The 27,896-nt window shown below is 38.5% G+C and overlaps 1 protein-coding gene across 6 annotated transcripts in view; it reads left to right on the top strand.

The window, feature by feature from the left end:
- CTBP1 (C-terminal binding protein 1) overlaps positions 1-27,896 on the top strand; it is a 251,197-nt gene that overhangs the window by 71,251 nt on the left and 152,050 nt on the right. The window contains exon 1 of one of the 6 annotated variants that reach the window (XM_074147744.1): positions 23,346-23,373. The exons of the other annotated variants lie outside the window; for them this stretch is intronic. The gene's annotated coding sequence lies outside the window, so the exon portion shown is untranslated. Of the gene's footprint in view, positions 1-23,345; positions 23,374-27,896 lie in introns of those variants that run through there. 6 annotated transcript variants of the gene reach the window in all.

The following is a 27,896-nucleotide window of genomic DNA, read 5'->3' as shown; positions in this document are numbered from 1 at the left end:
ACAGATGCGCATCAAGCAGGCCTTCCTGTATTATAGACAGCATGCATCAGCTGGACCCAGCTTTGCAGAAGGATAGCAGGCACGATGGCGCTTCATTCAAGAAATTCATGTGAGTTGCCTCCTGTCCCAGCATCTCCTGTAAGGCAGCAGTTGGCTGGGCCTGTGTGAGGTGCCTGTGTGTGGGTGAGTCAGTACGTGTCTGGGGACCGGCTGGTGTCATGGACTGGGATTACGGCTCACGTCCTACCACAGCCTTTCACAAAGCGGGGCCTCTAATTTGAGTCTGTCTTCTCATTTGGATGCCTCTTTTTTTTTTTTTTTTTTTACCTTAATAAAACTTGCAGGAACCTAATTTTCCTTGAGACTACTGGCGGCTTTTGCTTGAAATTGGCTAGTGAGTTAAGGATTTAATTAAGGAGGGCCCAGCAGGTAGATGGACAAACACAATTACATAAGCCTGTTTTCCTTTGAAAATCTGTCTAAAAGGTGCTCAAATATTACATACAGAAACAAGAAGTGCCACCTGGTCATTTCTTGGCCAAGGAAGTGCCTTCTGTCACCAGACTCAAATCACGTTCCCTCCCTAGACCAGGGAGCCTTAAACTTGTTTCTGCAAAGCAGCACTGCATTTAACTGGCTCCTAAGTGACTCTCCAGGAATGGGGAAACTTTGTGTTCTAGATCATCATCAGTCCAAAGATGTTTAGTTTTTTGAAAGGAGGTTCATTACCCTTTCTGTGTGATTTGCTTCCGTGCTCCAGGTAATGCAAGATCAATTAATTGTACCAGGAAAAAAACCGATAACCGAGCTCAGTAATGAGCGCTCTAACTCAGGAAAGGAAAATCAAGCTTCTCCTCCCTGTTTCTAGTACTTTTGTGTATGTAATTTTGTGGACCGAGACTTAAAACTCTGGATTGTTTCTTTTTTCCAAGGTGAGGCCCCCATCATTGGCCTATTCTTGTCCCTGTCTCCTCCCCTCTCATCTCCTAAGAAGCTTGCCCTGATGAAGTGTTCCTAAAACCAGCGTATCATACCTCCAGACCCATGTTTTCTTCATTCTTTCCTTATCTCTTAGCTGTATCTTAATAAAATTAAATTGTGGTGTTTTTGAAATAGACATTAGCTTGGTTTGAACTTTTCTTGGGTCCTAATCCTTCACTGGAATTTTGAAATGCTTGTTAACGTAATCTTAAAGTTTACAAAGTCCTTTCCTGTTTAATTTTTGAGTGTCAGTCTGTGAAACTTCCCAAAATGTCAGAAGATTAGATGAGTTTTGCCCTTTGCCCAAGATGTTGATGCATGAAAGTAAAAGGGAGTTAATTCCAGAGCTGAAAATATCCAATTAAGATTTTTTTTTTTAGGCAGTTGCTCCTTTTATCTGTGTTACCCGTAAATCGGTGATTGTTTTATAGGGTCCTTGTGATTACAGCAATCAACAAATGCATGGTTGCACCCTGGAATAGTTGGTGAAATCAACTTTAGAGCAACTCCTTAAAGACCTTGGTATACCAAGGTAATGGCAGTAGTACATCTGGTGATAAAGAAGACAGTGTGGTGTTGCAGTCAAATGTGGTCTTTCGATGCCTTCTCCCCCTCCCTGCAATTCTAGGTCTCCTTTTCCTTGTTTTTCTGATTTCCTTTTCTAATCTGGAAATAAAATAACTTCTATTCCATTCTTTGTTTTCTAATGTTTCTTAAAGTATTCTTTGGGATATAATAACTTTGTTTGGTGATGTGCAGGTGGATTTCTACTGGAAATCAATTATCATTAAACATTAATTTTATTTTAATGTTCAACTGGATTTTATTTGCTCTGATTTTTATTGCCTTAGGCCTTTATGAATGGCATTGTTTTCTATGTAGTTGAAAAATATTTAACTGTTTACTGAATGCTCAGTTATAGTCCGCTTAGATGAAGAAGACTTTAAGCTTTTTGCAAGCAGCAGCATTGGCATGATTTAGCTGGGAAAACATTAAGTAGTATTTCAGAACAACTATCTTTACTGACATTGGCTTGTATTTCCAAAAGTTAGCAAGTCTGGAGACTTGTATGTCAAATATGGTAGATCATTCCATCTCATGTCCTGTCTGTGCCTGATTAATGGGGGAAAGCCATGCTACAGGCACATATTTCAGTCTCCACTGCTGCGTTCCACATGGAAAGCACTTCTGCCCCTAAATCGTGGATTTCTCCTTTTAGAAAGGAAATACCAATGGGGTTTCCATGTCAGCTCCACTGGTTGTGCCAACGGCTTGTCAGACACAAGCTTTGGTCTTCCCTGAGTCATGAAGTGTTCCAGAAGCGTGATTGACTTGTGCCTGCCTGACAAGATGTAACCATTTAATTGGAAAACACATTAGCTAGGCAAAGATGTTGGATTGTTCCAGATAAAAGCCTTATATTATATGCAGTTTTAAAAGATCTCTTTTAAATGATTTGCTGGCAAGTGTATCCTTTTGTGTTGATAAAATTTGACAGAAGATTTCAAGAAGGAAGATGGAGTTCAAAGAAAAATACTACTTTCTTTAACCTCATTCTATACAAGTCAGTTATGAATGCTTGATTTAACAGGAAAAGTTTGTTCTAATAATTGTGATAATTGAGCCCAGTTAGCACAGGCAAGGGAACACTATGTTTTGGAGTACCTATTTTTAATAACTTTATAATTCCTTCATAACTCCTTTAAAGTATGTATTAGTATAGGGACAATATTAGTATAGGGACAATATAGATCACTTGAAAATGTAACCAAATAATTTGTATCCAAAAATAAGGTATTTTATTAAAAATCCTTGTTTAAACATGTAGTTATGGTATTCCTGTCACTTATCTCCTTAGTATTGGAGTTACTGTGATGTCCAATTTGCAATAGTTTATTTCTATTCCTTTTCTCGTTTTTAAAGTTGCACAGTTTTCTGGTCTGGGTGCAGTTTGTACCCGTTCTTCTTTCTGTTTTTCCTTCATGCCTGAGTATTGCAGAGCTTGTTGTTTTATCAAAGCTAGCAGTCTGATTCCTGGAATTCATCTCCTGTTTACAACAGTTCTGTAGGTCAGAACTGCCATGAAGTACAGAAATTAAAGGTTTATCAGCGTTTCTTTATAGGAGCATAGAGGTATGTGTTCTGTTGAAGATTTTATTTACTTTAATTTGGTGTTATAATTGAACTACACTTACTTTCTGCGTAATAGGAGGTTGATTTATTAGTAGCAGTTAGTTTAAAAGACTGCTGGGTACTTCCCCTTTCTTTCTGCAGTATGACTGGGCTTTTTTGTGTCTTTTTAGAAGTTTTCAAATGTAACTGTAGAATGGGACGGATCCTGACTTAAGTTGTCAGGTTTACGGATGCCACTGCTTTTATAAAGCTTAAATTGTCTTTCAAGTAAACACTTTATAAAATAGTAGAAGCAGATTTTTCATCATTTGTAGAAAATCCATAAATTCATATTTAATTTTGCAGGGCTACTTTACTGTGTGAGAGGTTAAATTGATCTAAGACAATTTAGCTTGAAAAAACTGCTGGAACTTCATAGAATAACTAAATGTATTGAAAACTGGAGATTTCTGGAGAAGTAATTCTATGCAAACATTCCTTAACTGTGAAGGACAGAGCAGGAGGAGGGAGAGAAAGCTAAAATTATAAATAAAAGCAAGTGCAAGCTATCATCATATCCTTGACATTACTAGGATAATCTGTATTGTAGATTGGCAGGAATGCCTGGCTATTTTGCCTAACCACGCAAAACAGGACGACATTGTTGTCCCTGTTGACATGCGCATAATGTTTTTGGTGTTTCCTTTTAATGATGCGTTTCTCTTTTTATCAATTACATTTTAATTACATTAGGTCCTTCTAATAGCATTAAATGATTATGGGGTGAGACAATAAAAACTTATTTGGTGTAAAAGTGTAAGTTTGAAGGGAGTTAAAAATAAAAGCAGTATACATCTGCTGATGACAAATCAAGAAAGGAGAAATGCTGACATCATTTTCAATATTTTGTCTTTTTGGACACCTAAGATCAGGTACCAGTACCTTGAACCAGGTACTTTCAAGGATAGGTTTAGTGTTCCATCATCAATCATGACCTCTGATAAAAATTTTGGTTTTAAACAAATTTTTTTTTTAATATTTAGCTCAAATCACAGACACTGATTCAGCTTTATTTTACTTGCTGAAAGCTTTTTTGTTTGATCTCTACAGAAGGTAATGGTAAGCAAGAGCTTTCTCATTCTAGGTTTATTTAAGAATCATATTGATCATAGGATATTATCAGCAAGTAGAGAATCAACATAGTTGCTACTAAGACAAAAATATATCTAGACTTGAGGTTTCAGCAGTTAGGGAGGTTATTTTAAGATACAATCACCATTTGAAGATGTTCCATTAATGCTTAAGATGATAATTTTTTTTAAATGGCAGAAAATTTGATAGAAGCATTTAATGTATGCTGGATGGGATGTTTTCAGAACTCAGTTTCTGTGAAGCTTAAGTATTATCCTCCTCAGGTTTTTTTGGCTTTTTTTTTTTTTTTCAAATGAGATAGCAATACTTCTTCTCCAAAAGCCTTTAACTGGTTGAAAATCAAGTGGAAGAAAATTAAGGACTGCATGATAAACTAGGGTGCCATTCACTGAATTCATCATTAGTTAATTCAGAAGTGATAGCGGAAAATGCGTTTGAGTTCCAGAATTTTTAATGAGTTACATGTCCCTCCACTATGGTATCAATAAAACGCCATAAGTGTTTTGTGTATCAATTGAGCATAAGAATGGCTAGCTGCCAGCTAAATCAGGTAACTGGGAAACTCTGATATTTTCTCTGGCCAATTTATTTTCTTCTAGTTCTCATTTTTAATATGTTTTTTACTGTGTTTCAAAATAAGGAAATAGCATACTAACCTCATGTTTTGGGAACACAGAAATGTCCGTGATATTTTAATTAAATCATGAATTTCTGACAGTATATTGATTATTGATCTTGTAGCTGGAGCCTAAATTGAGACTGGCCTGTCTGTATTTTGGCTTCTTCAGAGTTTGCTATCAGCCAAATGAGGGGAAATAAGAATTAAAAAAGTGAGCGTGGTTTGAAGAACTCATAACGGAATTCAGTTATGCACTCAGGATTTTTTAGGGTTGCTGATTTGATTTGAAAGTTGCCTACTTCAAATATCCAAGCTATGTGTGGCATCCTGTAAAGAGCAGGGAGGTTGGCGAGGGCTGTTGGAGTTGAAAGTAGGTGCCTTTAGGGAGCGGTTCACGACTTGCCTGGAGTTGCTGTTGTTCTTCACAGACTGTATGTGGTTCCAACAGGGCAAACTGGGTAGGGAGCAATAACGCTTCTCACTGGAAAAGCCTTGATGAGCTACGCTTGAAAAAGTACCTGAGTCAGCATTGCACTCTACACTATTGATAGTCAGAACACCAAGTCCCTTTCTGGGAATAAGCATGAAGATTTTGACCTACTTTCATTAAAGTTAAAATATTCTCCTCAGCCCTGTGTTCGAAAGCAGCGCTCCTATTTCCCGCAAATGTGTCTGAAACCCCTCACCTGTTATCTTTGCAAAGCTGTTTCTGTTCTGAATGCGATAACCAGCAGGCATCATGTGAAACTGCTGCTGTGGGTGTAGAAAGCATTTCGTCACAAATCAGGTGAGTTATGAAACTTCTTACTGCAGGATATTGTAGGTTACTGAAGTTTCATGACTTCATGAAAACGTGAGTAGCTAGGTTTGTGGAAGCAAAATCCACTGGGTTTGCTGAAATGCTTCTGATTCACACACCTCCTGAACTGCAAATTGAGAGGAGAAGTGCTGGAGATAAATTGCTGGTCTTGCCCTTTTCTCATATTCTTTTTCTTACTGCTCTTTTCCTCAATCCAGCAGCAGCAAAAAAACGACCCACTATTGAACAAGGTAGACCTTTGGTCTGAACCCATTTGCACCCTTGGTTGTGGTAGGCTTCTCTTTTACTCAGCCAAACTTAGTAGAACTTTGGAGGGTCCTTCTCCTGTATTTTAAGACTTCCAGCTTCATTATTATCGTCACAAATCGAAGTAACACTGCCCACTTGCAGTGCATCAGTATATCTAACCCAGCATATCAATGTCTAGGACCTCAGGTACGTGCTGCTATGCATTTCTAATACTTTCCTATTAGGCCAGTCAGTGCAAAAAATAGTACTGCTTTTCACTACTTCAGTTATATTTTATAGGTGTTGGAAGAAATATAATTTTAGACACCACTTCTAAGTTTGCATTTTTGTGTCTGACTCAGAACAGCTGAAGTGTTTAGAGAGAGAGGCAGGATACCTAAAAAGAAAGAAAAGTAAAAAGTGGTCTTCTCTATCATCTACCTATGGTAATGCACAACACATGCATGTTGTATGTAACAAATATGTGATCAGATCTCTAGAAGTGGCATGGTATGTGATTAAAGATACAGGAGATAGAACAAGGCTTAACCAGCTGTGCTTGGAGTCCTTGTGGAAGCAATTTCCCACTGTAGTTATTTCCTTAGCTGTGAAATGATGATAATACTTTTACTGTCTGAAGCTTTATAGCAAGGTGAAAAGTCTATATATAGTTAAAAAAAAAAATCGCCAACAAACTATTATGGAATAATGCTACTTAGTATTTAATAATTTGTCTATCCAAATAACTGTGTCTATTAAGGAATAATTGAAACATATTTACAGAGAAAAATTGAAAGAAAATAATAGCATTATCAAGCTAAAAAGCTATAACACATAATTATTCTATACTTACTTCCTGATTCAGCAGTTGAGCTGTTTTTGTGCATGTAAATGATTTTTACTTAATGGATTATTGCAGCACTTCTGAGCAAGCAGCACAGGACTCTCCGAAGGGCATACCTTGAGGACACTGCAGCAGCAATATTTTGCTGTGTCACTAGATTTTATCATGCGTAAAGGACAGATCCTTTTATACTTGGGAGTTTTCAGATGGAAACGTTGTTACATTTCTGACTGATTTCATATATACTAGCAGTGTACAATAATTCTAAAAGTTCTTAAAAACAAATTGGTTCTATCGGTCCAGTTTTCTGTCCTTTCATTTAAATATTGCCTCATCAAGTGTTGAAGTGTAACAGCAGTTATATAAACTACGCCAAGAAAATGAGGAAACTTATGACTACTTCTTACCAGAATTTTACAAGTGACATCTTTTATTTCTTTTTTTGAAGAAGTAATAAAAATGTAAGTGGATTTTAGTTTACTGGTACAATGCTCTGATTGTCGAGTGCTATTACTAAACAAATAGTAAAAATACTCTGTTGATTTTATTTTAGTAATACAATTATAAGAACCACTTTACTAGAGTTCTCCAAGATCTCCAATGTGTTTGAGAGTTAGTACACAGAAATAATTTCTTAGGTTCAGACTGCATCTAGTACTTCATGAAAGTGTTCTTTCTAAATAGCCTGAGATTTAGGTACTAGATAAGGGAGGCATGGCTTCATTAGGATGATATTTATCTCTAGGAAAAAAAATAAATATTAAATTACCAGTAAATTGCATTGAACTGAGGATCATACCCCAAAATAAGGACAGTGATGCAAATATTAACTATCTACAAAAAAGGGGGTGATGTGTCATTTCTAGAATAGTTTATCAGTCTCAGAGACGGTCTCAATTACCACTCTGTGTCAAGCAATCTTTATATCCCTAAATGTGTAAAATCTGAATGACAGATCTATGGGCTGCATAATATAGTATTGTGTTAACTTGGGGTTTTTTTGAAGAACAACATCTTTGTACTGCACTGATAAAGTTGAGGGAAGAATGGGTAAAGATCTGGTAAACTTGTGGTATTTCTGATTGAGCCTGTAATGTTAGTCCTAGAAGTAATAGAGCTACAGAGAGATGTGAAGATGGAATGAAGCTGGTATAACTGTTTGCTTTGGCCTTCCCCCAAACATCTACATGATAAAAGGAAACTTTTTTTCAACATGAGTCAAGGAAATCAAAACAAACTTGCCTACATAAAAGAACCTGATCCCCAGCTGAAGGGTAACTTTCTGCTTTATTGAAATGTAGTCTTTTACATTGTTGAAATATAATGAATACTTATACAAAATTTTGGGGTTTGACAAGATGCTGTTTAATGTCTATATTAGCAAAACTGCATTACTGTTTTCACTACCATTGATAGAGGTTGATAATACTGCTGGCAGTTTCAGTGAGGAGATGCCAGTTTAGCAATGATGGGAGTGGATGTACCTTTTGACTCTGATCCATAGAAGGCAGCTTGACAAATTCTGCAGAGATTTGCCATTTTCTGTATGAACTTCTTTTTTTTTTTTTTTTTTAATTAAAAATATTTTACCTGACTTTAGCAGTGATGTGATGAGCCAAAGTTACGCTAGCTTGTTAATCACTGGAAGAATGAAGTCTGTAAAGTGATTAGGATTTTGCTTGCGATGACATGATCTGGAAATTTCTATCTTCTCCAATCACGTAAAGGAACTTCTAGCTTAAGGAAGGTACCTTGTTTAGTTGCTTTAAGTGGTAGGAAGGATCTGAGCCTAAGGAGGGCTCAGATCAACTTCGTTGGATCTGAAGTTTAGATGGGAGAGCAGTTATTCTTGAAAGCTACCCTGTTGGCTCTATTCCTGTATCTTCACAGTAGAGGTAACTCTTATTCCTGCATCAGAGTCCATTAAGGTGCCCAAGTGTTTCTTAGGCTCTTGACTGTGATGTATTTTTACGATTGAGAACATTACTTTGTGGAGCTCTGGGAACAACACTCTTAAAAGTAGTACATGCGTGCTTACTTTTCAAAGGGAGAGGAGGAAAAATATGTTGTGTGTTTATGCCTAAATCTAGGTTTTGCAATCATGTTGATATTAGCATCCACACTGCAAACAGGTTTTCAAAATGTGGCATTACTTTAAGATGTTGAATTGCTTTATTTTAATTGAGACCCTTGTAAGTTGCGATGGTATTGCCTGTAATTATTATGTACTTTAATTTTCATTTGGAGCTGTCTTTTGTATGGTTGACAGTTATATGTTTCGGTTACAGTTTATACACCCTTGCTTTCCTAAATACTAAACTGTTTCTAATTCTGAAATACCTACTTTCTCCATGCAGTGAACACAGCCATTCTTGGGTGTTCTGCCTACCCCTGATCGCTTCAAAATAAGTCACGTATCAGATATTTTTGTTTCCCTTTAAGTCTGATATTTTGGTGGCCCTTCTCCCTCCTTGTATCAGAATCCATTTGCATCTTCTCAACTGATTTTACCAGCAACCTGATTGCTTATGCTCCTTCACACACTAAAGCAACATCAAATTATGTGTTACATCTGTTTTCTTGACAGATAAAAGGAACAACATTTCTTAAGTCTTGAATGAGGAAGTTACTACAGTTTAAACATTGTAAAGGCACACCATCTGCAACAAAAGAGGACAGTATCTATTTTCCTTGAGAAAGTTAAAAAAAACCCAATAAAACAGTGTGCATGCCCTATCAGAGCACATGCATCACTGGTACAAGGTACATAAAAGGCATCCCAGTTTTTCAGGTAGATATTTCATTTATAAAACTGGCACAAAATGAAAAACATTGGTACAAAAATTTGCATATTTGAAGGTACATGTGGACCAATGTACAGAAACTATTCTCTGAAGCTTCAGCCTCAACTTAGGTCCCTATCTCAGGGACTTGCCTGACCAGATTCCAGAGCTGCATGTCTCCTGGTCGTTATTTCTTCATGTGTTATATTTCATACCTATTTCCATCTGGGAATATCAGGCAGAATGCCTGCTCTGAGTAAGCACTTTGGATTCCACCTCCAAACTCTGCTTTAATCAATATCGTTTGCAGTGATAGAGTGCTATGTAGAGTCTCCTTTTCTTGTCTAACCTCAGCCAGGAAACACAGCAGATGGGTTTCACCGTGCTTTTTTGGCAAGGAATAGCATGAAAATAGAAATAAACCTTATTACATATGTGCTTCTCAGCACGATGCTTGTAATGTGCAATAAATATCACTAAAAAAGTGCAAACTTATTGCCAGTTAACCATTAATCAGGGGGGAAAAAAAAAGTTTATTAGAATGAGCTTAAGAACACATGCATCTTAACCTTTACATTAAAAACTTGTGGTAGGGTGAATTTTTTCTTTTATGTAGACATGTGCTTGCACAGAGACAGCATATCTCAATGTACTCTCATGAAATGAAAGAAGATGCAGTTTTATGTGTTTCCAGAAACAGCAAATCACTCTTGGGTGAGCAATATAACAAATATATAATATATAACAGACTAAAGGAAGTAATATAATTAGAAGACAGAATTACACATCTATTATTTTATTTTTTTACAACAAAAACTATTTTCTTGAATGACCAGTTAACATTTTAAATAATCTGAAATCTGCTAATACACATAAATCATAGTGGACCTGTTAGATGCTCAGTGGATTCAAGAAAACTCTAACATCAGATTATAAAACTTTTGGCAAGGCATTTGAGGTAATAAAAGTTGATACTGTAAAATACTTCCAGCTGAAATGGAGCTGATACAAGTAATTTTTAATTGCCTATATGGGGTAAGAGTCTTGAGTACATTGGTATCTGTTGTATATCCTGTCAAATTGGAAAGTTTCAATAATTCAGCTGCCCTGTAGAGTTTCTGGAGGTCGTAGATGGAGATGTGTGTTTATCCAGTACTAATAGCAAGATTTTATTTTAATAATGATTCATTCAGCCTATTGAGCAGTTCAATTCTTAGACTAGTTTCTGTATATTAGTATACTACGTGATTTATTCTATTTTTAAATCCTATAAACTAAGATAACTAAAAGCTTAAAAATACCTTTAAATTTAGAGATTATTGGGTGCTCAACTTCTTTGGATGAAGCTAGATTTCTGGACTCTGTGTGAGTTGCTGTATTCTGTAGGATAATGCACTGCAGCTCTGCTCAGGACTGGACAGTATGTCCATTTTCCGAACAGTAATTTCTTCTTCACCTCTGAAGAGACTTCTTCAAATCTCTTCTTCAAAGAAACACTAATCTCAGTGCCACTTATAGTATGTGATTAAATTAAAGACTTTTCATGTTTTCTGTTTATTTATGGGAGGTTGTATAGATACCAGTGGTGATCCTGGTCATTCTTTATGCCCCAATTGCTGATACAACCTTCTCTGACCCTCCATAAACTCATTAGCTGTGTCAACTGTTCCCTGAAAAACCAACATGGTCTGTTCAGGTAGCTGGATACCTGTTCTAGTCTGAAGGAAAAATTGATGTCGACAGTTCACCCTTCCTGTTCAATGCTTTCATCGTTTCACTGATGTCAATTATGTGTGTTTCTACTACCATCAGTGAGGAAAACAGTCAAGATTCAACCATAGCAATTCATGTAATCTGAGAGCAAACGAACCTTTTAGTTGTTCCTGTCAGTTGTACTCAATAGCAGACGTTACGTTCATATGCAACACCTTTAATTATATGGTTTTGATACTGGTTGGTTGACTAATATCAAAAGAAATGTATCTGTTCAAATCCAGAGTAAATCAATAAAACTTTTGAGAAGCATAGGAAAACAGAATGAAAAATTGTTTTCCACACAAGTAGTACTTCACAGCCCTCAGTAACTCTGGTTTCTGGTTTTCTTGAGTGTCAGAAACCTTAAACCATTTGCAAATAAGCTGGCTGCCAGAGGACACACTTAGTTTACACATTTCCCTCTCACCCTCATCTCCCCTCATGCTGGAGGCGCTAGGTTCCTTACAGACACACCTTTCTGGTTTTGTTACAGACTTCAATGACCAGGAGACAGGAGAACCCTAAAATAACATTAACTAATGCAATCTCTGTTTAATTCTGATTCAGCAGTAGCATCTTGTGTAAGTAGTAGGTAATGTGGGTGTGTTTCTGCTCTTCAGCTTTAGTAAGATCAGAAAGTTTTAGGTAAATGAATTTTTTTTTTTAATTAGTAAGTTTCTTCATTATTTTTTTTTTTCTGTTGACAGTGCTTTTGAAGACAATTGTTTTGTCATGGCTAGATCACAATGAGCCATAACAAGTTGGTTTACATATTTTATTGAGACCATAGATGTTATCTTAAACACAGGCTCTGTATTCTTATTCTCTTTTTTGACATACAGTTATCTTTTTAAAAAAAAAAAAAGAGCTGGACTGTAATATGTTCTACATTAAATGGGGAAAAAATGAAAGAAAATAAACATGTATCGTACAAAATATGCGTTGTCTTGCACTAGGTGATCCTGAACTCTCTAATTACTGGAGAAATTAGAAGGAAGTGTTACAAATGGTTTTGCAGGTCAGATTTTGTGATTTTTCAAGTTGTTTGCTCCACTCCTTACACCCTGTAGGTCTGGGCAGGAGCTCTGCTGCTGGACTCTGCCTGCTATGGATCCTGTTGCTTGCTGATAGATCCTCTGAAGTTGAATGTCAGTTTTGCTGCTTCTTCAAGTTGTCATAAATATGTTTTGTCTATCTACTTTTACATTATAAAAGTATAAAGCAGGCTTAAAAACACTTTCTTTTTTTTTTTTCCGTTTTGTCTTTTGTTAAGGTGTTGATAACTTGCTAAAGTACCAACTGTATGTGTGTGTAGATTCTTTTCATTCTGAATTAAGTGATTCCATTTATTTTTAATTCCCCTATTCAGCTGCACTAAACAAATTTCTAAGCAGTTATCTCCATTGTAACAATATCAAGCTAATTCATAAAAAAAATTACAAATAAGTATATTAAACCTCAAATCTTTGTGTTACATCCCTATTGCCTCATACTGTATCTTTTTCTGGTTGTTTTCCCATCCCTTTTGGTTGACTCTTCAAATATAGAAAATCTACTCTTTTGTATCCTTGTAAAATCCCTTTTCTGTAAAATGTTACATGCTCTAGTGAGCCATCTCTCCTGCTTTTGTTTACTGATGCTGTAAATTTAAGATATTTTACTATTCCTCCTCCCCCCAAAAGCCCAGTGGACCAAAAGGACATTTTGGTCTTTTCAAATACAGTCACTTTTAAAGAAGGAGTTTACCCTTTTGGTGATGGGATTTCCTCTTTTGTGGGGGTTGTCTGTGTGACAGATTCAAAATACTCTGCACCCAACAAATGGAAAAACTGAACTATTTTAAAATGAGAACTTGATTGAAAATAGTTTTAGGAAAATGAGGGAGGGAGCTTAACTTCAGACATTTTTTTAGTGTCATTTGATTTTGATTTATCTGATGTTATATAATCAAATGACAAGCCATTATAATGATATTTCATGTCTGAATCACTATTGTGATAAGAAAATTTTTTTCTACTCTTATTGCACCTATTGCACCTTTAAAAAAAATAAGACTTAAGTGCAGTCTTTCTAGACACAAATTATTTAGGCACAATATTAATAATATTTCAGAACAGAGATAAAAATCTGTTTTTGTGTATTAATGCTGTCCTATAATCACTTCTGTCAATATTACTGTTGCTTATAGACATTCGAAGTACTTATAGTAGGAAGTATGTTAGTGCTGGATTTAAGGGAAGAGGTAAGACAGGATTTCCTTTCGAGGTACTGTGGATGTCAGCCCTGTAGGACCTCCATGCTGTATGGTAGCCTGCAAATATTTTTCTGCACAAAATGCAGTAATTTCAATGAAGATTAATTTTATTCTTACATCATCATCCTGCTGCTTGTCATTAATCAATCCTTTATGTTTTAATTTTGTGCATGTCTTATTGTTAAATCTAATTTTTTAAAATGACTCCTACTTCCTTATTCTAACATATTGGACTCTTAATATGATTGAATGGCTGTGTAGAGCATTTAGTTATGTGTACCCTGTGAAGTTTGTGTGGAGACTGAGTCAAGTGATGTAAACTCTCTTATGGGACTAAAATCTGTCTTCTAGCTTCTTCACTGGTACAAAACAATGCTACTACTTCCCAGAGTTACTGAGAAAATTCTGGGTGCCCCAGATATGAGATGCTACAAAGTGACACAATACTTTTGAACATATTTGTTTGCTTTGTTACTTTGGCTTCAAGTGTTTGGGTTATTGCAAGGATAAGGGTGTTTGCTTTGTTCGTGTAGGGAGTTCTAGTTTAAACAAGTTGTAACTAGTTTCTTCTTGAATGGCTGTTGCTTTTCAGTTCTTAAGTGTCGTCCACGCCAAGGACTGCTGTAGTGATCTTTCGTACCTTGTTAAACTACTACGAATTTTTTTTTTTTAAACTCAGTAGAGTTTTTCTTCTGTGGTTAGATTATTTGAACAAGGTTATTTTTTATTTTAAGTGTTGTAAGTCCTATGTAAGTCTTTGTGACGCAATGGAAGCTACTCTTCCTCATCCATCAATCGTAGGTTCATTCAGGTGGTGAGGAGACGTGTCTGGGATTAAGTTAAAATGCTGCTTCTATTTTTTGTTGTCCCAAGAGAATGTACAAAACACACATTTCAGCTGATAATTTAAAAGAAAGCGTTTACCCCTGACCACAGGGCAGTGTTATAGGCCATATGCAGTCCATGTAAAATACATTATGGCTTCACCAAGAGTGTCTCCAGTCATTGTAACAGTGTTAGTTCACTGTAAATAACATACGGGGTACTTTGTAAGCAGCTGATTGTAGTAGTGTTGTCTTTTGGAGAAGGAATATGGATGCACACTCCTGTTATAGCAGGTGACCTGGAACATGCATGCCATACTGCAGAATGCTCCCGAGGATATCGGTAGCCCAGTCCAGCTTAATCTGTCCCCTTCTCCTTAGGTTAATGGCGGAAAAAGATGAATACAGCTAGCTGTTGCGCTTTATCTCTGTTTCCAAAGGTAATAAAATGCTTATTGTGTAGTGTATAGAATTTGGGTGTCATGGTACATCGTTAAATGCTCCTACAAGCTAAAGGCAGATTCATGTAGAAATGAACTTGGGCCCTGAAGTGTGTTGATAAACTGAAATGTATTCATGCTTCAATACATTTTAGCAAAGAATAGAAATTGGGTGCTTCAGATATCATAGAGTTCAGCCTTTGTCATGGTATCAGTTGCTGCTTTTTGTAGAATTATAGAGGTCTTGTATTTGCAGGAAGAAGCATCAGGTACGTGCAAACACTGTAGTCTGAAGTCTTAGTATGGCCAGTGCTTCTAAAACTGGTTAAGGCTATTTATTTTTTTGGCAGAACCATTTCTAGAGTTTCTGAATATTAAACTCTTCCAAAAAGGCACACAGGAACGGACAATCTTAAAAATAAATTTTAAGCTGTTGTTTCTGATTTACCCATCAAAACTGCTCTATTCTTGCTCATGGTGCAAGATGGGCTGCACGAAGAAGTCTTGCTCCAGGGAGAGTGTAAGTGCAAAGTGCAACAAAGGATGTTAGTTATTGCATATTGTACCGAGTTTTATGTCTTATGTTAGTGGATTGTTTTCTGTATTTCAGACAGCTTTGAAAACAGACATATCCCTGACATTGAAAAATGATTTTATATTATCCAAATTGAACAGTATTGTCATTCCAGATAGGCTAAGTCAAAACAATAGCTGAAAACCAAAACAATGTCAGCTCTGCATTCAGTTTATTATGGGATTATGATAGATCTGAAATGTTATCTTAAGGCTATTATTAACTGTTAATTGACATTTAATTCTACTTAGTTTTAATATAAACACTTTTCTGTTAGGAGTTTGTTCTACAGAACAAAGGGAAAAGTGTATTTGTGTACATGCACACACAGAGAGGCAGTATTAGTGATGTCTGATCTAATACTACATCAAGGGGAAACAGCGGTGATTTAATGAGCACAAAGCTAACTGAAGTTCGTAACATGAACTGTGTTATTGATGTTGTTGTTAGGGTTTAAGAAAAATCTTCCTGCCCTGCATGTGGCTTCAGAATTTAACTGTTGCAGTAGGTTATGCCAGGAGGAGGTTTGTGTCTGCAAAACTTCAGAGCTGGGTCTTTGAGTTCTGTGTAATTAAAATATAACATTTCATTCAACACGTCTCAGCAGAGGTCCTACATCTACCTGACATCTCTGCAGAAATCCCACCCTTTTGGCAGTAAGTACGATGGGCGCTGGCCTGCTCAAGCCGAGCATCTTCCCCTGGGGAGAAGCGGTGGGTTCATTGCACCCTGGCTGCCAGCAGATCTGCTGCTCTTGGGTCCAACACCTCCGGGGCGGTCTTGAACTGCTGTAACGATACTTTGTGATTTAATGATAATGTTTGATTGTTCTAGGGATAGGGAGACAGGTACAGGCAAAGACTCTGGCTTGATGCCTTGCTATTGGCAGCTCTTCTAAAAATGGTTAAACCTACTTAATTTTTTTTTTTTTGGCAGAACCATTGTTTTTAGAGGTTCTGAAGACTCTGGCATGCCAAAGGCAGCTGTGCGGTGTGCGGGGCAGCCTCTTACACCTCCCCGGAGGAGTCTTCTCTTAATTTCTAAACCACCACTATGTTTCGAAATCCAGACATTATCTCTGGTTCCAAAAAAAAAAAACCAACCCAAAAAAACCCCAAAAACAAAACCAAAAAACTTCAGTTCAGCCTTTAGCACTTTCACGTATTGTGTATTTTATGGCATACTAAGGAGCTTATTGTGAATTAATTCAAGACTCGTAAAAATTAATATTTACTGCTACCAAGAATTATGGGCTTCTACCTTATAAGCTACCAGAAGTGAGGTGAAGAAACAAGCTAAGGTTTGGTTTTTGCCTGCCTCTTGAAGGTCGGCGAGACCTTGGTGTTGGAGTAAAACATCCACAAAGCATGAGTGTGTGTGTGTGTGACTCCAACCACAGAGGCTGATTCCTCAGCACGCACCCAGTGTTCTTTAAGACCTTGAGCCAGAACATGTTACTCACGACCATCTGTTGAATAATGATGTTGCGGAGGCCAGACATGGTCCATGTGTAAGCATCTGTAGGCACAATTTCTTTCCATATATCTTAATTCTTAACCTGAAGAAGAACCAGAAAGCAAGCAGAGTGGTTGCAGCTGGGAAACTGAGCTGAAGAAGAATTATTTCTTCCTGAATAAATTCACTGGCAGGTGTTGTTCAAAATGAAATAATATTTTTCTAAAAGATGTGGTATGCAGGAGAGGTTACCAGAAGAGCATCGAGCCTGACTTGCTTAATGTGGATCACCTGCCATCAGTAGAGGGGCTGTGCTAATGACAAAATTGGAAGGCATCCTAAATATAGAAGAGAATCAGGATATTGTACAGAAATAACTGAGATGACATTGAAAACTGGGCTAATAGGAATGGAATCAAATTCAAAATGCAAAATCGAAGGTCATATCTTCTAAGTGAATAATAGCAGAGTTTTGTAAAATAGGAACTTGCAACAAGATCCTCATTATAGATAAAGAGTACTTAGATGCTCATGGAATGTGCTTTAGCGGTCCCTGTGATGTGCATAAAAACAAGTGAACAGAATTTTCTGCTCTATCAGTGTGAGTTCATAATTTCTGAACAGTTTAATGAGTGAGGTGAAGAGACTACCGTAGAAGAGAGAGACCTGAGAAGTATAGAGTATTCTTCCTTAGACAGATATCATATGGAGCAAAAGTAAAAGACCTGGAAGCCAGTGGCTGCAAAAGAAAAAATGGTACCGGCAAATGCTGAATGAATTGAGGCTGAATGCCGGTGTAGGAGTCCTGATGGGCAGAGTGCCCAAATCCCACCACAGCTTTCCAGGGAGAGGGTCAGCAAAAACTATTAAGGTATTTCCTTAATAGGTAGTTCAAGCTCATGAAAGGAACTATTTTACGTAGTTTCTGTAACCTCTCAGACCTGTCCTTCTAAGAATTGTGTTACGCCAGTAGCACTCTTAATGCTTTATTCAATCTATTTTCTTTATCTGAGAAAAGTGTGGATGTTCACACTATTACATCTTTGAGACAACTTGTTCTTGGAGTAAAAGCCAAGAAATGTTGTGATACAAGTTCATTGATATATAAGCTAACTGTGTAATGTTAAGAGGAGAATATATTTAACTAATGTATTAAATGTATGACCACAACAGAATGTACAAATATCCTTCAAAAGGAGATAAAAGGTTCCAAATCAAAACTCCAGGGCAAAAACTTAGGAGGAAGTTAGATGGGCTACAGATACTAATTTCTAGATGGTTATCATATTAGTTGCTGATCTGAGAAAGCTGAAAAATTCTTAAAAGCCTATTTTAGATTTTAGTACACTATCAACTGTTTTCTTAAATTCCTTATGGTCTCAAAATTACACCCTTGAAACATCAGCTATGTTTACCAAAATATTTTCAAATTTAGATGAGGGTTGCAACACAGGGAGATAGTTCAAAGAAGGAAGTGTATATCTGGTGTTGACAGTTTTGCAAAATGATGTGAATGTGCATGTACAATATTCAGAATTTTCTCTGTAAGTAAAAAAAAAAAAAGCTTTACTCTTCCAAAAAAAACCCCACCCCAACCCTATAATTATAACAGATTTTGTCTTTAAAAATAGCATTTGTTCTTGTGCTTTAAATCAGAAAGTATCGAGGCTTTTTGTCGTAGCAATATATTCTATCACCATTGAAAACCAGCGTGGAAAAAGATAACTGTATTGGGTTACCATCTTTTTGTTAAGTTTTTGTGCAGAACCTTTATCTCTGGGAATCTGGAATTTTTAAGCCCTGTAACAGTGCAAAGAATAATAAGAAATATTTAAATAATAAAAAAAAACCCCAACCCAGACTTCCAAGTTCATTGTTGTATAATGTTCACTGCGTAATGAATGCTGTAGATTTCACATTTGAATAAATGAGTGAAAGAAATGTTCAGATCACTGAGTGTATAGAGATTGCTGAGCCCCCACCCCAAACTTCCCCATGGTGCTACCTCCCCTCGAACCCCTCCTCCCTCACCCAGCAGGCTCTGGTGTGTAAACGGCCCAATGTAAAGCCACGCAGGTAGGACCAGAGGCTCTGGAAAGCTATGGGAGTTAAAACATTGCCCTTAAAGCGGTGCTTCTGTTAAAGATCTGCAGTCTTATCCCATGTCTAAGATGAATATCTGGATAATTGGATGTATGAACAAGAGAAATGCAGTTATTTGTTTGAGAAGCAGTGCTTTACAGCATCATAATAATTTAGCAGAAGCATTGGTTCTTTGGAGAAACGGCGGTCTACTGAGACCTCTGGCAAAGTGGAAGGTGTTTGCTTTGTGTCAGAAGAGTAGTGCAGGAGTAGTCAAATTTTAATTTGCTTTTCATTGAGTGACTTAATAGATACAATTATTCCAATTTCCAAGAAAAGAATGAGGCAACTTGGTCTTGAAGTACTTCATACAACAATTATTGAACTGGATCGGACCGTTAAGCGCCATCTGGCCCATGTCCTGTATCCAACGGCAGCCAATTATGTACAGTATTCCTAATACTTCCAGCCTTCAAGTACTTTCAGAGTATGGACTTCTGAACCTGATGCAGCTTCTGTGTTGCTCTCAGTGATATGTGCATTATTATTTTTTTCCCTTTCTCTGGGAGCATGGCTGGTGCTCCTTTTAACTCTGTGAACTTAGGTCTGTGCACTCTTGCCTGGGAAGGAGCAAAGTTTATTGGAGGAAGATGCACCGGGATCAAGTGACTGGTACCATACAGATAAAAAGGAGTAGTGGACATTTTTTGACCACTGGAATGGCTTACAGATATTTCAGATAGAAATGTTGCCATTCTGGGTGATAAGGTAAAGATATCCTGGTATATTTGATTATAATACTTAACATTATGCATGCAGATACACTTAAGAATAGACTAAGTAGGTATACATATATGCATGTATGCAGTCATTTATCAGGGATAAATTTGCGTAATTATAGCTCATAATTTGTCTGCGTTGCAGCTATTTTTGAAAGTTAAATAATTGCTGATAGGAGGGAGTGGTAATTTATGGCAAGAGAGAACGCTCTCACCTCATCTTATCTTTGAGGGTGGTGGGTGTAATTCTGAAGCTGGTCCTGTTTGCTGCTTCTCTAAAATATGCATTGCTGCTATCTGTAGTCATGTTTTGGTGACTGAAAAGATTCATAGCAATGTAGGTATTTTCTTAGTAAATTGAATGATAGCCATACAGAAAATCTGTAAAATTTGAAAAAAATAATTGGTGGTTTGTAAGTAGGAATATTTGGGTATATTTTCCAAAAGAAGATACTTCATTCTGAAAGAAAATAACATTTTATAATAAATTTCCAGTTGCTAATAATATGCCAGAGAATATTTTTTTTTTTTAAACGGATCTAGGTTGCCATAGTTAGGGAAGTCAGTGGCATGTCTAAGTAGTAAGCCATTTTTAAGGAACCATGTCTTTTTATTAACAACAGTGTTCTATATATGCCTAGATTGAAGTGTGGATATGGCCTTTGAGAAGATGAATGTCATGAGAAAGAGCTGATGGAATTATAACTTCAAATATCTTCCTGTTTATGTGTTTAATATATTATTAAATGTCATTTGTTTAAAAAAGGAATTCAATTCATAATGGATCTAGTATAAACAAATATTGGTTTTGTATTACTTAGGCTGTATTTGATTTTTGTTTCATGACAGCATTTCAGAATAAAGGTTCCATTATTTATTAGCCAGAAAGAAGGACAGGAAAGACCTTGTGTTATGCTAGGCTTAGCTAGGAAATCCATGGAAGTTCAGAAAGTGGCTAAACATTGTGGATGTAAAATACTCACTGCAAAGTATGAAAGTAGTCTTCCAGGAAATGCTGGATGTTTTAGTATAAAAGAAATACTTAGCAGATCTGATGAGACTTCAGTCATGTGAAGACTGCCTGGGAGCACCACATATCTGGCATTATAGAGGATGAAAAATAATTTTAGGACAGCCTTCTAATGCTGTTGACATGGCATAGTTGGCCTGCAGAGACCCAGTACTAAGGAGTTCCAGGAAGTAATAATTGGGAAGTTCAATAAACAGGATGTGTGGGTATTTTGAATCCTTTGTTTAGGACACGTTTCAAAGCTGTATAGCAACAACTAACCAGGATAAGGGAGTCTGAGGATGTGCCCAAGTGCATTCTTCCCAGAAGGAAAGCCTTTGCCATAAGAGATGCTCCATATTCCTCCCTGGGGAAGGAATGGCTTCTCTGATACCTTTTCATGAGGTTGGAAAAGCTCTTCTGGATGTGTTTCTCAGTAGTGGAATATATCCACTCAGGAAAATACTTAACCACATGTATAGCTTCGGACCTTCAAGTCCAATGGGATCCATTGTATTCCTAAATTCAAGCAAATACTTAAAGTTACTCAGCAGACACAAAGTTCCGATAAGCAACACCTGTCTCTCAGGTAAGACACTTGCCTTCATGTATTTAAGTGAAATTTTCATCCTCCTAATTGTACTAGAAATCTTTGTGTACTGCAATAACGATGACTGACTAGTTACGGAATTAATTTGGTGTAAATATTCCCCTATGTAGGTAATCTGTTTTTATTACTTTTAACACCAAAATCAGCAACATATTTGAAGGAGTAAATTACAAAGCAAGGAGAAGTCTAGAAAGTAATTATTGCGGATATGGTAGTGAATTCTCTAACCACCACTTCAATGATTTTTTTTTTCTTTTTTTTTTTTGTTACTTTTGGTTATGCTTTATAAAACATGTTTATAGACTATGTCAGCAATGTTCTTCCTCAGTTGCTCTTGCAAAGACTATTTTCGCAGTTTATCACAAAACGCCAGATTTGCTCAGCATGTAATTTAATCTTATGCTTGGAAGCATCCACATTACTTGGTTATCATGAAATTATTCTTTAATAAAAATGTATGCTTTGTGATCTATATTTTATTAATTTGGTGAGTCAGTTTATCGATTGTTGCAGATGCCATGAATGTATAATTTGTCACAGTTATTGGTTGCCTGTCAGCAGTTCGTAGCACCACAGAGTTCTTGGCTCTTGGGGCACCTTAGAAATAAGTCTTTCTTGATCTGCAAAAGAAAAGCTTTCTCCTGTAAATTATCATCAAGACTTGGGTTGATATCAGGTTTATCACTTCACGGCATGTATTACCCTGTGTTAGCCAAACGCCATGAACAAATTAATAACATGGCCTGTTCAGGCAAGAGTTTTCAGCAAGTACAGTTTAGTGATTTTTAAATGCTGAGGATGAGGTCAGAAAAAGCACAACATTAGAAATGAGAGGCGCAGATTTTCTGACTATTTTAGTTCACTCTAAATTTAGGAATTAACAAGGTCACTAGACTGGAAAAACAAAAGAAAATTCTGAGCATTTTTTATCCCCTCTTCTACTGTTAATAGTTTTCTACTGTAATATACAGCAGTCATGAGTTCTGTTGGAAAGTCTATTTTTATGAACAGATGTTAATAAATTTCAATTAAAAAAAAATAAGACTATGCATTCAGTATTTTTCTTTAAGTGAAGCAGATGTTTATTGCCCGCATTGTTGGACTGAATAAGAAAGTTACTTTGCTAATAATTTTGCAGTGGTGGTACAGCGTAAAGCTTTGTGAGCAGAGATGGTGTGGGTGAAACATCTGCTGGTTTCGGTTTGATATTTTTAAAGGCTGGGTTCGGCACCCTTGGAGCCTGTTGTCTGTTCCACTAATGCAGTGAGTTTGTGTATCGCTTTATTAAAAACCAGTGGCCGAACAGACACTCTTCGGAGCCTCAGGTTTTATCTGGACTAAATTGTGGGGGGTTTTCATCCCCTCATCTTTCTGGATTCTCTAAAACAATAGTCTTTGGTGCTAGTAGCAATCGGTGTTGATTTACACAGGGGCATCCTTTTCGAACAAGTTCCCCAGGCGCGTTCGCAAAGTTTTTGGTTTGTGTGATGTACGGGGGGTGAGGGGGGGCTATGCAAAAAAAAAATTTGGAAAAAGCTCTTCTCACCCCCAAGAAGAAAAAAAGGGAAAGGGGGAAAAAAAAAAGAGAGAGAGAAAAGAAAAGGGGAGGAAAAGAAAAAGAAAAAGGAGGGCAAAAGAAAAAAGGGGGAAAAATAGTGAGAAGGGGGGAAGGAAAAAAGGGAAAAAATAGAGGGGAAAAAAGGGGGAGAGAAAAAAGGGAAAAAATAAGAGGGAAAAGGCGGGGGAAATAGAGGCGAAAAGGGAGAGAATATAAACGAAGAAAGGGAGGCCGGGGGCAGAGCGGTGCCGAGCCGCCCCCGGCCCCCTCGCCGGTCCCGGAGCACGTTCCCCATCTCCGCGGCGGGTCCGCGCCGCGCCCCGCCCCGCCGCCGGCCGGGTAATGAGCTGCGCGGTGGTTGGCGGCGGGCGGCCGCCATTGGCTGGGGGCGGGCGGCTCTCCGCCCCGATTGGTCGCGCCCGCCTGCCCCGTATTTTCAGCAGTAGCAGCAGCGGCGGCGTATTCCGGTGCGGAGCCGGCGGCGGGGATGCAAGGTGGGTGGATGGGGGTCCCCGAACCTGCCCGGGGGCGGCGGCCCCGCGCAGCGTCCTGGGGCCGGATCGATTTGTATCTTATTTTGAATAATTGTGATTTTTATTCCTTCCCCCGCCCCCCCCCCCCCCTCCACGCCTCCGCGGGCGGTGCGTGGGGCGGGGTGCTGGCGGGGCCGGGGGGTGAAGGGGGATACCCGGGGCGGGGGGGGGGCGGCCCCAGCGGCCACCCCCTGCCTGCCAGAGCATCCCTCGGGGTGGGTTTATTGGGTTTAATTTTTTTTCGGGGGGGGGGAGGAAGGTGTTCTTTGTGCGTGGGCGTGTGCGTGTCCCTGCGTGGGGAGGCGGGGGGGCGGTGGGATGGGGGGCGCAGAGGCCGTTGCTCAGCAGAAGTTTGCCCACCGGGAACCCCGGGCTTCTCACGCCGGGTGTCACCGGCGCCGCCGGACGCAGCTCTTTTATTTAAATGTTATTTAAAGCAGGCGGAGGGAGCGCGGGGGTCTGGGGGCGCTGGGCTCGCCCCTCCGGCTGCCGCGGGGCGGCTTGGGGTGGCCGTCGGGCTCACATCAACTTTGCTGGGCGCGGAGTTTTGCGCTGCGGGTTTTTCCCTGCTTTTAAAATTGAGGTTTGCGTGTGTGTGTGTGTGTGTGTGGAAGGGCAGAAAGTAAATCAGAGTCGGCTCGGGCCGTCGTCGCGTCCCTGCCCTAAATCCTGGCTCCGTCCCATAAATTATTGCTGTGGATTTGCTAAACATTAAATGTTTCCCTTTTAAGTCTGAGATTATACCTAATTGGGAGCGGATGTGATTATGTGTTGTTATCTGAACGTATTTTGTTTGGTTTAAATTTAAAATAACAAATGCGAAGTTAAATATCCTCCATTTTTATCTTTTAAATCTGTTAGACGGTTCAGGGACAAATTTGGCTCTGTGTTATTTTGCATTACATCTAATCTCATCTCTTCTTCATGAGGCTTTTTACAGTCAGCTGCCTTGATTATATTTCTTCTGTGTATTTCATCTCATATTAAAACTGCATCCACCTTATTAAGCTCTGAGTTTCCCAGTGATTTTCATGGCAAAAAGTTATTTCTGTATGAGATACGTTTTAAGACAGAAAAATCTTCTGACAGATTTTGCAACTTTTCTCTGTGGTATTTTGCCTGAGTAATGTAGCAGTTATGATTGGGCTGCGTGCTTTCTGTGCCATCTAGTAGTTAGCTAGAAATTTAAATATACTGTGTAGCATCCCCAGCTGGAGGCAGTACTTGAAATTCTAGTATATTTGCATGATCGTTTTTGTGATATAAGTGAATGGTGGAAACTTCAGATACAAATACCTGATTTAAGCAGGTTAAAAGTCAGTGCCTGAATGTTTCTTTCGAATAAAATTGCCACTGAAGCTTTGAAGGTTCCCCATATGGAAATGTGGGTTAAAATCAGTGGTGCTGATGGTGAAGTCAGTGTGATCTACACCTGAGTTTGCTCTCAACGCTGTTAACCCCTTATTGTGTGTCAGAGAGGCAGAAGGATGCTTCTGGGTCCAGGCCTATTGCTAGGCCTAAAACCTTCATTTTTTGTTGCTAGCCTGAAGCCATAGGAAGCAGTAAAGGTTTATCTGGGAAGTGACAGGAGAATTTCAGCCTGGCCCTGCCGAGCAGGAGCAACCCCTCTGCCTCTGGGTTGTGGGAAGCAGCTGGAGGAGCTGTGATGCTGCAGCTTCACGGGTCCTCGCCTCTGACCCGCACACCCACGGGTGCACAGGCAGCCTGACCGCTGAAAGGGACCGTGCCAGCATCACCCTTTTCCTAAAAAATAATGATGAATGGAAATGGCACCTGTTGCACCACTGGCGATTTGTCAGCTCCTAGAAAAAATGGGACATAACTGCAGATTTATGATTATCTACCCAAATCGCTTAGGTTGTCTAAAATGATAGATACCTAGGGAGTTTAAATTGAATTTAACAGTGTGTTATATTCAAATGATTGTGGATACTTCAGCATGAGAAATTTAGATAGCTATGTGTAAAGTATTTTTTTATTATCAAATAAATACTGTTTATACAAGTGATATGTACTTTTAAAATGAAGCCAGCTACAGTTCAGTAACTACAGTTCAAAAGTAGAAACATCCATGCATACATTTTATTGTATTTTGATTTCATTACATAATGGCATGTATAATTTTCATATTTGACACAAAGTTTTCCAGAGCATCCTGAGAAAACAGGCAGAATAATGTCTATGCCTAGTCGATACATACTGAGACTTCTTTAGCCTAAATAGCAAATCCTGATTTCTAATAGCATGTAAACAAACTGCTGCAGCCGGGCTGGCAGGCGTTGCCTGCTTGTGGCGGCAACAGAAATATGAATGATGACGCGAGTACTGCAGAACTGAATTACCCCTGCACGCCTCCCGCTTGGTTTCTCACCCGGGCAGGTGAGAGAGAGGAGATGAAGTCTTCTCTTTCCCTTTCGCGCGGTACCGGATCGCTTCTCTGCCGCCACGTACAGATCCAGTGGCCCCGCAGAGCTGAAGGAAACCTTGTGGTTTCTTACTCTTGGGCTTAAATGAGTAAATGTTAGCAAGTGTAAGCTAGTACCTAAAAGGACACGTGTTATGAAAACAAAATAATCTTTTCCAAATATAAATAGATAATAAACTCTTAATAAATATTTTCTTTTAAATAACTAAACGTAAAAAATCAGGATAGAAAAATTAAAACTCAGGGGAGGGGGTTTCTTTCTTTTTTTTTTCCCCTGAGTGTAGGAGTTGGGTAACAACTTAGAGGCTAGTATATGCAAGGAGTTTCTTATGGATACGATGAATATGCTAAACATAGGTTACCGAGGGATCAGCATCAGTAAATGCATAAACCATAAATTTATGAAGAAGCAACCTCCAAGTTACTTATCTTTTACTTACCTGTGTGTCTGTATCAAAGTACTAAAGTTTTAGCAGGTATCGTTTAGTTGTTTTGCTGCTGTTTTTTGGTGGGTTTTTTTTTTTTTTTTCCTGTATTGTGACCTTATTGGATGGCGAGAGAATATTTCCTTGCTGAAGCGGGAGGGATTATTGACTCTTTTAGGTGGTAGTTTCTGTCTAATAGCGATGTGACTTATAGTAGCACTTTTCCCTGATAGCAGCAATGTTTATTTCAAAAAGTATAATTTTCATATTTAAACACATGCAGTGTTAGATTGGAAAACTTTTAATGACAATTGTATGGCATGTTTATTTTTAAATGATTATGTTGAATGATAGCAGAACAATTAATTTGTAGTTTCTAAAGATCTGTGATTTTTATATCTGTTGTTTAATGGAGCTGTAATGTCATCGTCGAGCGCTGCCAGTTCAGTATAAAGTGCAATGTGTAACATTTTCTGGTGGTAGAGTTGCTCTAAGTGGAGAAATAATTTAAGCAGTACAAGGATTTTTATAGCCCTCTTGTCACAATTAACCGTGTTTATGAAATATGAATTTACACAACATCTGCCTTTCGGGGCCAGCGTTCCCCTCGGAGCCCGCTGGCTTCACAGACCGGCAGCGTCGTGTCTGCAGCATCATGGCAGGGCAGGATGGACTGGAGTCTGCGCGGGGGACGGGCAATCAGGGCAACGAAATGATTCACTCAATACATATTGTTGGGAAACTTGTGCAGGAAATTCAGGTGTTTTTCAGTGTAAAACCTTCTTTGGGTTTCATTTTTGGAGGGTGACTTGCTTAGGGGCAGCAAGGTCCCTGACCTGTAACTGGCTCATCCTTTTCTCGCTCCCTGTGGTGTCTCCTTGTCCCCCGAATTCCTGAGCTAGAGTGATGCCAAAATGGGTTGCACGTGTGACACTCTGGTGGCGTGGGATTTGGGGTCTGGCACACGTGATGGTAATTTATTTTGCAGAGGACAGTACTTTATTTCCTGAAGACGAGGAGTTGCAATGAGATGAGTGAATCCAAGACCTCGCAAGAGGTGGGGATCGTCCTCTAAGTGATGGGCTGTCTCCTCGAGACCCTCATCCTCTACATGCCTATTGGTGGTCACCCCCTTAACAGTGGCTAGGGCTTCAGGCAGAAGGCAAGAGCTGGCATTTTATGTGGTTACACCTACCAAATTTGTCTCGTCATTGACCACTGTGTCTTTTATTGTTTTATTTTCCCCCAGCACTTGGTGTTCTGCCTCTCACCCCTCCCGGCACAGCTCAGAGATGGTCATTAATGTCTAACTGGTAAAAACCTTATAAGCATCACAGCAAAGGCAAGTTTACAGGAGGACAAAGTAGCTCGGGAGACACCGATGCTTCTCCTCGGTAAGGGATGGCTGGGGGGGAAAGATCAGGAGGCGCTTTAGGAAAGATGCAGTTTCCCATTGCCCATCACGGGCCAAGCTGGGGCACAAGTAGCTTTTCATACCAGAAAGGGTGCAACGGCAAGAGACTGTGAAAAACCTTAAAAAAATAAAACCTAAAAAAAAGATAAAAACTAAAAATAAATATAAAAATAAAAAATAAAACTTAAAAACCTTAAAA

This window comes from Numenius arquata, chromosome 5 (genome assembly GCF_964106895.1).
Source record: "Numenius arquata chromosome 5, bNumArq3.hap1.1, whole genome shotgun sequence".
Taxonomy (NCBI): Eukaryota; Metazoa; Chordata; class Aves; order Charadriiformes; family Scolopacidae; genus Numenius; species Numenius arquata.
Note: the sequence above shows the minus strand (reverse complement) of the source record. Positions and strands in the feature narration are given on the sequence as shown.